The sequence below is a fragment of the Nansenia antarctica genome (assembly GCF_963989245.1).
Source record: "Nansenia antarctica genome assembly, chromosome: 2".
In the NCBI taxonomy this organism is placed as follows: Eukaryota; Metazoa; Chordata; class Actinopteri; order Argentiniformes; family Microstomatidae; genus Nansenia; species Nansenia antarctica.
Window position 1 is genome coordinate 64596758 of NC_137675.1, and position 16357 is coordinate 64613114.

Consider the following 16357-nt stretch of genomic DNA (forward strand, 5'->3'; position numbering starts at 1 on the left):
ACAGCACTGACAACAATGGCTCTGGCGCCAGGACTGCGTCAGCATACACACGCCTCTGGAGGAAAGATGGAGAAAGAAAAGGACCCAAAGTATATATGAGGAGAGTGGGAGACAGAGAGAGAAAGAGAGAGAGACAGTGCAATGATGATGATGACAATAAGCAATATACTAGCTGCTTGCGTCTCTGAGTCCCATTTCTCCAGCTGTCTACTCTCCAGAATGGGAGACAGTAAATAGCCATTCTCTCCTCCGAGTCGTTGTCCTGACCACCGCCGACCACAATGCAGGCCCTGATGAGGAGCACATGCAATTACTCTCTCTTAATAAAATCTCACAGTTCCCATTACACTCGGGCACAATGGGCCACACTATTCGCCACTGATTGAGTTCATACTCTCTGGGAGTTATAATAGCCACACATCCCCCTTCCTCCTCTCCTCCGTAAGCCCAGGCTTCTCTCTCCATCACTGAGCTCTTTTCACTCTACACACACACCCCCCTCCCCTCAATCCCCTTTCATAAAGGATCCAGGTCCCATTGCCTGGCCATTGATCTAATCGATAAGAGACTACTTTTAGACGGTTACCCTACCTTATTGATATACAGTTCCCCTTTTCTTTTGAAGGCTTTGGGGAGGTAAAGTCAGAGTCAGAGTTGGCTGATTATAGAGTTGTAGTGGGAGGTCTTTTGAGGAGAAATGTCAGGGTTAGATTCCTTTTGGTCTGGGGAAAGGGAGTGGTATCTCTCAGAAGTGGTGTGAATGCTGGGAAGTTTATTTGGGGACATTGTCCCTTCTCCTTAACCAGCTCTTTGGCTGGAGTAACAGAAATTGTTGAGTGGGCACTGGTCAGCAGTGCCTGTCTAGTCGGCAGCCTCTAGCTTTGGATTCGCTTTTTAAATGTTGTTTTAGTTCTGTTAAAATTCAGCTGTGGTTTGACATTTTATTAATAGAGCCGTTGTGGCCTCTACAAATTAAAGGATGTGCTTGTTATTCAGATTTGATTGATTGAATTAGGCTGTTCTAGATGTTAGATGGTGTACATGTCTTGGTTGCTCAACTCACACCCTCAGTTGCACAACCGCATCTACTTTGAAGTGGATCCAAGAGTGTGTGTGTGTGTGTGTGTGTGTGTGTGTGTGTCTGTCTGTCTGTGGTGCAGGGAGGAGGGGAGATATACAGTGCCATGTGTAAGTAATGGGACAGTCAAGCATATTTTCTTTTTTTGGCTCTACACTCCAAAAGTTTGCACCCTAAAATAGGGGGACTATAATATATAATATAAGGCTGCATTTACACCGCCAGGTAGAAGTGACACAATTCAGAATATTTGCTCACATGTGGCACAGATCTGATATGTAACATGTACGTGTAACCAGTAAAAAAGCACATTGAATCTGATATTCTCAGATCCGATTCAGGCCTCAATCTCATATCTTTCTTCTCCACCTTAAAATGTGTGCAATATTTTGCAGACCTCTAAACATACTTCGGAAAGTAATGGCTTTATATTATAATATATATAAAAGGGATTATAATTTCTGTCTCGTTTCCGTCCAATGCCGGCTGTCTGTTTACTTTTGTTTTCGGTAACCAAAGCATGTATGCATGCGGGATGTTACAAGTGTTGCGAGTGTAAGCACAGCTATCGGATAAGGGTTAGGGTTAGGGTTAGGGTATAGGCACTAAATCGGAACTAGGCATTATGTGTATTATGTGTAAATGCAGCCTAATATATGTGACAGGGTCTGGTGAAAAAGTCCCCAAGTAGGGCCAGGTGATTTTCAAGGTCAGTGTTTTACAGATTAGGAAAGTGCATATTGTAATCCTTCAAATGATATGTCATACATTGAAATCTGAAAATAGTTGAAGAAGATAAGCTTATTTGAATGTTGGTACACCTCAAACCAAATACCGGAGAAAATAGCTCTGAATCAAAACACTGAATCAAAACACAGCTCTGAAACTACCTAGCAGCTAAGAAAGAACATCGCTATGAACATCGAACTGCATGTTTAGCACATCACAACATGCTGATAGAACCTCAACATGTTAAAAACACATAATTACACATAAATAGATGATCACACAGTCACACTTTTGAACACGTCCTAAAACATATGTTTGTTTACAAGCCATGTATCATTAACCCAGTAGCTGACGGCAGATGATACAGTGAATCCAATTCACAACGTATTTAGTGATCCTAAAACAGTTGTTTGTCATATTGAATGGGCTCTTCAACACTTAAACTTTCGTAACATGAATATATAAAAAGTGTTGTAATTTCTGAATTGTACACAACTTCAACAACATCAAATAAAAGCTGTGAATCTCTACTTTATACTTATAGTACTTGTTTGATTTAAAATCCACTTTTGGAGTGTAGAGCCACAGCTTCACTGTGCCATTACCTATGCAGGGCACTGTATATCCCCCCCCCTTCCTTTCTCCACCACACACACAGACACAGACACAGACACACACACACACACACACACACACACACACATACACACACTGGCATCACCTCTCCACAGGTGGTGCGCCACTGTGGAGACCTTGTGTCCGTCTATTTGATGAGCTGTTTGAATCTGTGAGGCAGATAGACCTCCCATGCTGAGGAGCTGTGGTAAAGGTCAGCAGCTGGTGGCTCCTCTCTGTAAATCACTCCTAATTCCCAGAACACACACCGGGGAGCCATTTGAAGAGGAAATAATAAACCGCATGTCCAGGTCACATCGGCTGGAAAGATTGATTCGAAAAGTTAGAGTGAAGTCCTGGTCCTGTCAGAGAGAAACTGATGTGTTATTGTTTTTCACAATTCTTGGACCTTTCATCGAGACCCAATGTCAGTTTGATCCTATACCTTGCTCCATTCCATTAGTGCTGCCTTCACAATTGTGCCCCGTGTTGTTCTACTGTACCATTGGGCAGTGTGCTGTTCAACCTCCCTGGTAAAGCTCCTTCATGTAGGTCAGAGCTCTCGACACAGGCTCCCTCTCCCTTCGCTGCTCCCCAAGCCTGCCGTCAGCTGATTATGTCAGATTCATTTCATATGGACTTGTGGATGGGCAGCCTTTGATGTGCGCTGATTTGTTAAGTTATTTATTTATATTTGATCCAATGTGCCGGTTTGTCTGGTGCGGGGCTGCGCTGCGCTGATACTGCAGTGATAAGGCCCCGGCTTTAGATCTGTCTTGTGCCACGCTTTATTTCCTCCTGACAAATCCGATGAAGTTTTCACATCTCATCCCTGTGTGGCGGTGACAGCCTGAAAGGAGGGGTCTCACACTGAAGGGAGAGACAGCTCACGCTGACAATAATGCCACCGCGCTCCACCGCTGACAAAAGCCCATCGCGATTTCAGAGGGAGAGGGTGTTGGGGGGAGATGGAGGGGAAAGGAGGGGATGTGGAGAATGAGGCCGACTGGCACCCAGTCAAAGAGACTGTTTTTCGGAGTTCAAGACAAGCTGCCACCCAATAGTAATCCTCCAGCGACACCCTTCCTCTCCTGAACCAGCTTAAAGACAATCACTGGTACATACACATGCACAAATGTACATACACTCTCTCACAAAGACATCGACGCAAGCATGCATGGATGTGCACACACACACACACACACACACACACACACACACATACACACACACATACACACACACACACACACACACACACACACACACACATACACACACACACACACACACACATACACACACATACACACACACACACACACACACACACACACACACTAGCAATGCATTATGTAAATAACACTACCCCTGTGATAAACCCTGCTTTATATGCATTGGATTAGATCATAGTGGATTAGTGGTGGTGTGGAGGCAGGTTGGGGAGTACAGATCACGTAGATTGAAGATTTTTTTAGCGCTCTTAAATGAAATATGGGCACACATTCACAGATAAGAACCTGGGTGTGAAAATGGGTCAATTGTTCTGCAGGTTTAGCTGTGTGATTAAGGAAGATTACGTTCCACCAGTGAACAACAATGACAAAGTCAGACAGCGGGCCCATTGTACTTAACCATTCTCTCCGCGGGCTTCTCTGATCCTTTAAAAAGCATTGTCTTTCATGTTGAGCAACGGAGACTTTCTTCTCTAGCTCTGTCTGTCAGCTATGGAACAAGGACGGAACAGAACAGACACTGTAATTTGACACACTCCCCTGACCAAAGACAATTCCAAAGGAACAGTATGATAGGGTGATTGGTTTTCCACCTCCTACTCCCTACTCCGGTCTCTCCTCACCGGTTCTGTGGATTGATTAGAGGCTGGGGTTCTTGGGCTAGCGCTGGGCCTGTTATGGATTGATCAGACCATGTGCTCAGTCTTCAAGGAGAGAGAGAGACAGAGAGAGGACGGGAGAGGGCTCCTTCAAGGCCCCGCCCAGCTTAATAGAGTGGAGACAGTGCGGGCGCTGCCTCCTTTGATCCAGGGAAGATTAGAACAAGGCAACATATAAAGGCAGAGAGATCAGGGCCGTCCGACAGGCTTGGTTTCTCCAGCAGCGAGTGAGGTGAATGGGCCTGGGTCTCCCTCTGGGTTGGAGGCACGGATGGTGTGTACTGGGTGGGGGTGGGAGTCAGGGTGGGTGGGGGTGGGGGGAGCAGGAGGTCTGAGTCACCACACGGTCAGCATGGAAGCATGGAGACAGCCCGCCATACCTACGCTTTGATCAAAAGAAAGCTTTCAATTGTTGACTTGACTCTTCTCAAGAGTGCTGTGGGCAGGACCATGGACGTGTTGTTTATGTGTTGTTTTTGTTGATTAAGTTGCCTGAATCACATCTTAATAAGCTCCTTGCCCTTCATGTTTGTTTCTCTGTTTCTCTGACAGAATAATATAGATTTCGCAGTCATTTTGAGTTCCTAGATTAGACGTAATCTTAATGCCTCTTAAGACTCATCAAAGGGAAAAATAAATCACACCTGATGTTTTTGACAGCGTATCGCCTCTTTTGAAAGAAAATAATGTTCAGATCAATAAGATGTGCTTGATATTCACAACAGCGCCTCAGTCTGCAGTTTGAAGGAAGTCCTGAAAAACACTGTAATAAATTGAAGCTGCCCTTTCAATAATTAAAGGGGATTTCTTTTTCAAGAAAACATTTTTGAGGCAGCTCAACGAGAGGATGGCTTTGATAACAGCCTTGACGCCTCATAAAAGTTTAAAACTTTGAGAAAGTAATTGACATTTTCTCATTTTCGTTGGCAGTCATAACCATATGTTGTGTCTTTTTTTTTGCAAGCCCGTTCTCGGTCTGTGTGTGGTCAGTCTCCTCTCTCTCCTCAGTTCTGCCTGTATTATTCTCATTAAATACTTGCAAGATTCACTCAATCGAATTGGACAGAACATGTACCATTTCAGGATATAACCGAGGCAGTGGAGTGGAGTCCATTGGATGTCCATCCTCCTGAATACATAGAGTGCAGCCCAATAGATTTATATACACTTCTCTCTGATTTATCTCCAGTATGACACACACACACACTTTGAGCTAGGCACTCTAGGTGATGAAGCGGAACAGCAGATACTTAGCAATACAAGCAATACATAGGCTGGGATTTGCACTGTGTCATGTCACCGGTCCCCCCTGCGGTGTTAAGGTGTTGTATACCTAGTACACTACGCATAGGCCTGTGTGTGTGATGGGGATACCTAGTACACTACCCATAGGCCTGTGTGTGTGATGGGGATACCTAGTACCCTACCCATAGGCCTGTGTGTGTGATGGGGATACCTAGTACACTACCCATAGGCCTGTGTGTGTGTGTGTGTGTGTGTGTGTGTGTGTGTGTGTGTGTGTGTGTGTGATGGGGATACACAGCTCCCAGTGTTATTTGCAGTTGAGCACACACAGACATCGATAGCTGAGGGTGGAGTTGGTAAAGCGCCTGTGATAGCCCTGGGCAGAAGCTGTAGCTGATTGTTCTCCCCAGGAGCACCACGTGTGAGAAGCTCGGAACACAGCAAGAGATATCCTAGAAAGGCCCTCTCCTCTCCCCTCCCCTCCCCCCCCCCCCCCTCCCCCCCTCTCCTCTCCTCTCCTCTCCCTTCCCCTCCCCTCCTTTCCCCTCCTCTCCTCTCATATCCTCTCCTCTCCTCTCTCATCATATATCTGCTCACTACTGATGCAGGTGAGTCTGCGTGTGGCCTATGGAAACATGTTTGCTAAAGAGAAACACGCTTGTCGGTTGTAGTCATAAGAGACTGAAGCTATCAATGTACAGTATATAAGACCATGAATGCATCATTGATTACTCTGTCTGTCTGGCCTTCTCATCGCTCAAGTATCACTGACAGACTTTCTTCAGCAAAATATGGTACTTTGTTGACACAGAACATAAACTAAGTATAACAACCGTATGCATACAAAATCTGTCCCCAGAGAAGAATGGATATGATTCCTTTTTGTACGACGCCTCTCATTCACCCTGACTCGTCTCATTCACGTCGTCCTCTCTTCCTCAATCCCTTTTGCAAGCACATATACAGAAACCCGATGACTTTCTTTTTATTACCTAGAGAATATTCCTGGCCTTATCCCCTTCCTCTTCTCCTTGCCTTCCTTTCTACCTGTTAGACATCTGAAGGCAGACGTTGTCATCTCCCATGCTTTCAACTGCCTGTCACGCCCAGCACTGTACCTGCTCTCTCTCTCTCTCTCTCTCTCTCTCTCTCTCTCTCTCTCTCTCTCTCTCTCTCTCTCTCTCTCTCTCAAGAGCTGCCCGTCTCCCGTCTCCCTTCGCCCTGTCCTCCTCTCCCAGGCTTCTGAGGCATGCTGGGAGTCATAGTGTGAGATGTCAGACTTCAGTAGCTGTGAGGAGAGGAGGGGACCACCCAGGGGTCATCAGATACTGTCTGAGTGAAGGGTGGTCGTGCCAGTGAGGGGTGACGAGGAGGTTTGCTTTTCTAAAGCTCACTTTATTGATTTATTCTAACCTGAAACACGACCACGGTGGAACCTTCCATCGTCCTATAGATTGGAATTGATTGCCTTGAGGGGCTCTTGTCCTGTAAATATTTGCAAAGCTTATCGATTCCATTAGTGCCTGGTTGTTATTTGTGACCATGGCTTCTTCACCATTGCCGTAAAGACCAAACTGATACCCAAGGGTTTATGGCCAGCATTTATGCCCACCCTTGTCTAGACAATATATATATTTATATATACACTGTGCCCGAACACTTTATTAGGAACACTAATACTGGGCAGGGCTTACCTTTGCTATCAAAACAGACTCAATTCTTCATGGCATTGATTCCACAAGATGTTGGAAACAAACAGCTCATGGTCAGCAACAATACTCAAATAGGCATTGGCATTCAAGCGATTGATTGGTATTAATGGGTCCAACATGTGCCAAGAGAACATTCCCCACACCATTACACCACCTGAATGAACGAGAAGGTGTTCCTAATAAAGTGTTCAGTGAGTGTATATAACACATACAGAATGATCTGTCTGCCAAACGTCCACCCGCTCGATACCTTTGCCTCCTCCTTTTAAAAATATCCCTTTCAGGTACAATCATGTAAAGGCCTCCTTTCATTCTCATTAGCCTATTCATTCATCTTCAGAAGAGCTATCAATACTCAATTTAGCGCCACATCTGTGTTTATCTAAAGGAAGCCACACACTCAGAGAGAGTTGTGTAATACTCAATACTGTTGGTGTCAGGAGCTTGACCTTGGGCGGCCTGTAGGCCTGTAGGCCTGTGTTTCACTCCAGGCTGCTTAGGGTAAGACATTGGGGAGGGAGGGAGGTGAGTGTTTTAAGAGCTTCTACAGTTTTAGGCTCTTAAAGCCTGGCCACAATGCTCATAAGGGAGCCAGAGGCAGGACCACAAACTGTGGATATTTCAATTAAGGCTCGGGCTGGGAGCTCTACTTAAGAGCACAGGGGAACGGAGGGAGATGCACGCTCCACCGCACTGCACCGCCCCGCACTGTACCCCCCCCACCTCTGTTGTCTGAGAAACACAAAGGCTATTTTCAGACAGCCAATCATCGGCAGAGCGGGAAACGGCAGCTCTGTAACGCCTAAAAGCCTTCATGACTTATTAATCTGCGGTTCAGTGCACGTTGTCCGGCGGTTGGAGGGGCGGACCTCATGTGCCAGCCGCACCACTCCACGGAGAGGGGTCAAATCCCTCCACTCTGCTTGCACCTCTGTCAAAGCAGTGAGGCGTGGAGGGGGTGGAGTGGAAGGGCTTCTTTAGGCAAGGTGAGAGGCAAGGCTTGGCAGAGAGGGTGTGTATTGTAGAGGGAAGTTCAGAAAGGTAGGATAGAATGGTTGTAGGGGTTGGGAGAGGGTGAAAACTTTACAAAACTGCTGACAGTAGAAAGAGGAGGTGTGTGCCAGAATAGCAACGTTTTAGAGGTGATGTAGAGTTTGTAAGGAGTTTAGTGATGTGCTGCATGTTTGGGGGATTGTAAAACTGTTCAAGGGATATGGATATTTTGAGAGCAGAATGTGGGTGGTGAAGTTGAGCTAATGAGAGAAGTTAAGATAATGAGAGGTCGGGTGCGATGAATAGGTATAAGTGAATCGGTCATCATCAAAATCCTCTTGAATCGGCACGGTTGGAGTTTACAATGAGCTGTAGCCATAAGAATTAGTTTTTCTGTCCGTAATTGATGGAAAGTGTGCCGATGGAAGCAGGGGTGCAGTAGATGAGATGGCTCTCACCCACCATCATTGCAATTGTCTGTGGGGAGATGGGTCACTGGAGAGCAGTGGATCCTCCCACACACAGAGAGAGGAGATCAGAGAGCAGAGGAGAAGCACCTCATACACAGCAGGGTAAACATAGGGCATGCTCATTAATGATGCCCTGTTGACCCACTGGAAATGATCTCCTGATCTCAGAGAGAAACATGAGGGGCTTTGATCTGGCTGTCATTAACCCTTTGCAGATCATGCAGATTTTTGATGGAGTGAAGAACTCACAGACGCATACATGGATTTAGACACACACAGACACACACACACACACACACGCACACACACACACACACACACACACACACACACACACACACACACACACACACACACACCGAAAAGCTCTACAATCACTGACATATTAAACATGTCATTTACTCACTGTGATAACACACACACACACACACACACACACACACACACACACACACACACACACACACCGAAAAGCTCTACAATCACTGACAGAGATTAAACATGTCATTTACTCACTGTGATAAAAACCAAACTAATAAATAAAATGATTTATTAATATCTGGAGTTGTAATCCAGTGCATTATATGTGTATTAAAGCACATCACTTACTGTGGCGTGGGTGTCTTTAAGTACTTCTAATAAAATTCCTAAGTGCTTGGGGGCATTTGAAAAGCAGCTGCACATCGCTAAGCAGTATCTCGTCAATGTCCCACTAATGGGGCTGATGTAAATATGTTCATTTGCTAAATTTCCCCTCCAATTTAGCTTTCCCTCATATTGTAGATGGAGATTATCTCGGGGATTATGAGGTTTGAAAAAACAGCCATTTGATCTGTATTTACACACGGCTTATAGATGCACAAAATATGGAATTAGGTCCCAGTGTGTATGAAAAATATACAAATGGGAAAATGTCGGTCCCCCCTCCTCCATCTGGCTCCCAGTCAGCTTGTCATTTACTGATATTCATTTCCAAAAGTGGAAATTTAACAGACGTTTACGATGCAAATCACAGGCCATAACTCTGCGTGGTGTGGAGAGGCTACATTAAGCTTTGGAATCACTCAGCCCAGTGCACGGGTGCCAGGAACATTATGCCATATTCACTTTGATTGTTAGCGGGGTATTTCCATGTGTGATTGCAGGCAGCAACTGTAGATACCAGCACTTTGTACGTTCTGAGAGGCACAGTGAGTTCAGAGAATTACTGACCATTTTTTCTGTATTCAAACACAAGTTTTCAGGAGCAGTGCTGAGAACATTCCAATAACACAGTGGAAAAACCTGCTTGCTGGAATACATTACGGGAGAGAGAAAGGGATGTTCTCCTAATCTAAATGATAACCTCCAGGATACACCTGACATTGTGTGAGAATAAAAGTGCTGCGCCCATAATTCTTCTTTCTTTTTTTTCTTTTTTCTAAAGAGCTCTTGCATATTTATAAGACCATGTCAAAAAATAGAACCTAACCTTGATTTTGCTTTCACAATTCACCCCTGCTTTGCACCCTCCCTAGCATGTACTTCAATTTCTCTTGCATTTTAATTGGGTTGGTGAGAAGGTTGGAGGCTTGAATCTGGGATGGGACAGGGTGCTTTTCCCCTTCAGCAAGGTTCTTAATCTCCACTCTCAACCCAGATGGTAGAGAGAAAAAAAACCTCTCTCCCACATCATTATACCAACGTTGGGAGAAACGCAACAGTAGTTCTAACAGATATATTGGAGAACATAATTAGTGAAACATCTCTTGCCTCTACAAGATTCTAGTGAAAGTGCTCCAAGTGGTATTTCATGTTGAGATCGATTCGCAGGCATTGTTTTGTCAGAAGGCGGCATATGATTTCAATCGAAATGACATGACCTGCAGGACATGTGACTTGTGGTTTTCACATGAATCATTTGACGTGATGCCCGGAGTTTTAGAAAAGGAAAAAAAATAACTAAAAGAATATTTAAAATGTAAATACAGGAAAGGGATTCAAATGTACAAAAAGTTTAGCTTTCTCTTTTTGCCTAATGGGTGTGCATGTCATTGCTATTCTAGGCACAATTGTGAAGCACATTGTTACAATTTTGCTCAATTGTGGCAAGTGTATCTCTCACAGTCTTGAGCTATGAAGAACAAGAACAGAGTTCATATGTCTAGTCAACACACCTCCTGACCTTTGACAAGGCCAGCAATACTTCCTTTTTTGTCAAATAACAATTATGTCCATTGTCGCATATTAAAAAGCATAAACCAGCCAAACAATGTCTCAGACGGAATTATTTCTTGCTTTGTTTGAGAGGCACGCCTTTCACCCGCAGCCTAACACAGTAGCTGATAATTGAGATGCGAGATTCAGTGTGAAATCATGTAAGAAGCAGAGTAACAATATCATTAGCATAATGTCAGAGTGTTATGATCTGTGTCTGTGTGGTGTTACAAGCCCTCTCTGCCTGTGTTCACGTCATTGCCCACACACACGTGCGACGTCCCTGCCTCCCCTTCAACACATCCTGACTGTGGAAACAGGAGGCCAAGAGAGAAGAGAGCAGACAGCAAGGGGTTAAAAACAACCTGCCTACATGGGGCCAGAGGTCAGGGATGTGACTTGCGGGGGTTGAGAAGTCGGGGGGGGGCGGGCTCTATCTGATGGAAATGCCTTTTGGAATAGATGGTGGGGCGGGGGCACAATTACACCGTCACAGTGCTGCACCAGGGAGGATGATGGGAGAAAATAGTGGTCAAAAGGTCCAGTCGTAATGTGTCGTAGAGATGAGTCAATGTGACAAACTGCATCTGTCAACTCTCCAACACTGGAGGTCTCTATGGAGCAGGAAAGCTCTCCTCCCATTGGCCGCTGTTCAAGTGGCTATGGGCAGTTTTTGTCCCGCCCATTTCTCCTTTAAACACGTTTTCCCTCCACAAACTCCTTTCAATAATCCTTTTGCGCAGCACACACTCTTTAAAACTGTTCTCACCTGCAGGCTACCCTGTCACTCCGCCACTCAGGGAGAAGATGTATATTGTTGTTGTCATCTGCTCTTGGAACGCTGCGTCTGATCCCATGCAGTGAAACCTAAATCTGGGAGTGCATGATGCAGTAAGCGGTAGCTGCGTGTTGTCACCTGCACAGCAGATAAATAAAACTGTGTCCATGTGGGGTTCGGTCCCCGGCTGGGACAGAGCTCGGCAGCTCGCTAGCTGTAAATGTAATGAAGGAGGATAATAATTCTTCACTCTGTCAGCTGCTCTCTGCCATTAGCATTTACTGCCAGCCCCTGCCACTCACCGCCTGGCTCTCGCACTCTTGCCACTGATAAGAATCACAATCACCGCCCATTCCACATGCATATATTACAATGGCAGGCCGCCGATACTCATGCACCGTGCAAAAACTATTAGCATGCTAGTGCTATCTCTCACACGCAGGGATTTAAAGGGCTGGGTTGGGAGGAGGAGAGAGAGGAGGAGAGGGACATGCCAGTTAGTGTCCCCGGCATTCTGACTGATCTGTTAGTGTTCACTATCTCAAACACATTAAATCACACCTGGGTGTTCACGATACAGGGGGACAGGCAGCACACATGGTGTTTCTCCCGGAGACGACTGGGGGACAATGTCATTGCTCTATGTACATATTAATAGTGTCTAAGAAATACCAAGATTCAACCTTGGTATAGTACTGGACAATTAAATCGACACGGTATCTGACAGGGTTGTTTTAATCCTGCTCTCATAGGTCCCCATGGTGGACAGGCATTCCATCCATCCACATTGCTAGTGCCGACAATAATCAACATCTCACATCTCAATGTGTGTGAAATAATGTTTCCCTCACCACACCATCTACTAATTAGGATCTAATTATCCCGGCTAGTGTAAACAATCGCAGCAGATGGCACAACGCGCTGTATTAACTCTAATGACCTGGGGCCCTGTGGAATTCACATTTAAGTGGGTTTGTTTGTTATTTTCCTCCATTAGTCTTTGGCCTACTTTCCGAATTCAGTTATTTCCTGCCTCCTCATGCCCTGAGAAAGGGTTGCCCCCCTCCTCTTCCCTCAGATACTTTTTTAGTTGATGTTTTTTCAGTTAGTTTATCTGTTTGTTCTTTTTTATTTAATTTTCTCTGATGTCAATTGGCTCTCAAAAAGATCAAGTAGAAGTGTTCACATTTGTCTGTCACTCTCCTTTTCCCTGGTGTGAATGAGTTAAGACATTAAGAGATATAAGTAATAAGAGATTCTGTGATATGTAGGGCAAAAAAACCATAATCTCACTGTTTAAGGAATCTGTCTGGTAGTCAGTCCTCGGGAATACATTTTTAAAATGTTGCATTTTTACTATTTAGCTAATGCTTTTATCCAAAGCAACTTACAATTAGAGATCATAGGGACAGTCTCCCTAGAGTAACAGGGCTAAGTGCCTTACTCAAGGGCACACTAGTGGTAGTGTTCCCTGGTGGGATTTTATGTGGTGCAGGAGGTAGAGCCGACGTCTAATGATCGCAAGGTTGGCAGATCGGCGGTTTGAGCCTCGGCAGGCCACATATCGAAGTGTCCTTGGTCAAGACACTTAACCCCAAATTGCTCCCAATGAGCGGGCCGGCGCCTTGCATGGTAGCTTGGTTTGTGAATTTGTGTGTGAATGGGTGAATGAGAGGCCATTGTAAAGCGCTTTGGAATAAGGCGCTATATAAGTCAGTCCATTTAACCATACCAGACTTCAATTCCTGTCTTTTGGGTCAAAGCTAGTTCTCTTTTAGTTGACTCAGTTCGATCCCACACTGTGGTGCACACACTCTGTGTAACTATTCACTGAAGACCCGTATTCAATTACGCATGGTACAGGCCAGTGACTCTTGCTATCAGTTAGCCAATAAAGGGCTAACTGCAAGCACTGCAAGTGCTAGCATTTGATCCATTCCACTCTTCACATCACTGACTGCCTGAAGTTTACTGTGGTGCGTTCTTGTAGTGAGCTACAACTGAACTTAACTGTTCCTATGACTCTCCCTGGGCCTTAGGTTGTCTCTACTTGAACCCGACAGTTTTCACCTCGTGCGCACCTGCTTCTCTTTGAGTTAGCAGGCTAACAAAAGAAGATTGATAGCTAGCTCTGTGCTCGCGAAGGGTTGTGCGACAGATGCGTCACTTCAGGGACGTGTCTGTGTGGGCACTTCAGGGCATTACACAACAGGTGTCTGGTAAGCAGCGTGAGATCGGGTCCGTTCGCACAGCCCACATAAATGTCCTCGAGCTCTACACTGGGTTTCTAGCCTCGAAGCACTTTCTCCCATTCCTACCGGGACATCACAGCCTGGTCAGAACGGACAATACATCCATAGTTGCGTACATCAATCGGACAGCAGACTTACAATCATGGGGAGGTTCCCTTCAAGGGGAGTGGCGACTCCATGCGCAAGTCGTCCAAGAGGTTTGGAGGCATTGTGGTGTGGCATTGTAGTATTTTCTGTCCTATGTGCGTTCTTCTTTACTCGCTTGCTGGATACAATGGGGGCCACCTGCTTGCAAGCATCACCAGCCTGTACCAGCCGGTGTGATTGAACACAGGTCTTCAGCATGTAGGTACACAGAGTGCATTTCCTATAGTGAGGAGGAGTCTCCTTCATCTCCTTCAGAGAACCTGGGTTACATTCATAACCTCTCGTTTTCTCTTCCCCTTGGGACTTCATTAATGCTTTGACATAAAAGATTGATTGCTCGAAGAGTGCACACACTTGATCTCCCAGGTCTGTTCCAGTCGCGGATTTGAAAAAAAATCTTTCCTCTGTGGACCACTGTCACCCTTCTCTGCTCTTCCTCCATCCCCTAGATGGAAACATCACGCTTCCCAGTCGACCACATGTACAGTATTTCCACAGTTGGTTGACTGTGGTATAATCCTAGTCCCATGCTGGACAGGGTGGAGACGGGTAGAGAATAGCTGTAGAGGGCATGTCTTGGGTGTGTAGGCGTGTGAGGTCTCATTAATTGATCAGTGGCTTGTGCTGGTGCTCCTCTGTGTGCTGTGAAGAGCCGGGCTGCCTAATTAAGCTCCTGGATATCACAGACACGTCCCTAGGTAGCCAGATGCTGCTCCCTCGATAGTGAATCAGAAAGAGAGAGGGAGTGGGGGAAGATTGGGAGGGAGGGAGAGAGAAAGAAAGAAAGAGAAAGGGGGAGAGAACAGAAGAAGAGAATGGCAGAGGATTAGAGGGCAAGGAGAGAGACGGGGGGAGAACAACCGAGGGAGGAAGGGAGAGAGAGAAAGGCGCTGAGTGAGATGAAGAGCAGCACAGGGACAGACAGTGTCAGATACAGACAGAGACAGACAGAACACAAGAAGAGGAGATAGTCAGAGGGAGAGAGAGGGACCATAGGCACGGAAGGAAATATGAGAGAGAGAGAGAGAGAGAGAGAGAGAGAGAGAGAGAGAGAGAGAGAGAGAGAGGGAGAGCAGAACAGATGATTGAGGGAAGAAGAGAGCAGTAAATAACAGTGGCACGAAGCAGCGATACAGAGGGAAGAATTCCAAGCAGGGATCTAGCTTAGCAGTGTGGTGTCAATGTTGCCTATAGGAGCCTGGGTACCAGATAATTCAATCTGTTGGCCATTGACTGGCCTCCCGCTCTGTCTTCACTCCTAATTAAATCTCCATTTGTTGGCTCAATGCTGCCTGTCTCTAATTGTGTTGGAGTTGCGTCACACAACTGCCCGTGGCTCCCGGGATCCCAGACGCAATGCCGTGCTACATTACACCTCAATTAATCGCGTCAATTACACATCAATTAACCCGTGGCAACCTATTCATACAGCTGTGATGCAGGCGGGCGTTTCATCATCATCAGCAGCAGCCAGCCTCATCTGAGGGAGTAATTCGACAACATCAAAGAGAGAGCGATCATCAAACAGAAAAGGCAGTCGTAACGTAGACGGGCTCAAGATGAAAAACTGCATTACCGCGTTTCAGTTCTCATCCTCCCTGCAGAGGTTCTCTCTGTGTCGCTTTGGGGCTCCTGGGCCATGAAGCCTATTGCACCAACACAGACAGCGTTTGAGCTAACACATGGGCCTATTGGAACGCCTGGGCTCGGTGATTTAGAGACCATAAATATAGAGACTAAAGGCAAGACAGGCAGACCGTAATAGAGGTCTGCCTCTATTATGGTCTGCCTCATCCACGGTGCATGCAGATACTGATCCATGGGCCATTAGGACTCGGGAATGAACACAGGGGTAGATAATACCGTCCATCTCCCTCCCCTGTCTGTTATGTCCTGGCGTGGTTGTTTGGCGTGAGGGGTAATGGGCCTCTTCACCTTGCTGCCTGGAGGAGGGCGGCTCCTCTCTCTCTCTCTCTCTCTCTCTCTACCCGGCTCCCCCGCACACACTCCCGGAGCTGATGAACTGTAAATCGGCAGGGTGCCTGTTGTCACGGTGACAGCAGCCGGTGACAGAGTGACAGATCAGGCTGACCTTCAGAGGGAACAGCACTAGGGGGGGTGGAGATGGTGGAGGGAGGGTGAGTATAGACACACAGATCTTACCTGGACCTGGAGCAGCAAGAGAAGAGAAGAGGTGAGATTGGTGTGTGTGTGTGTGTGTGTGTGTGTGTGTGTGTGTGTGTGTGTG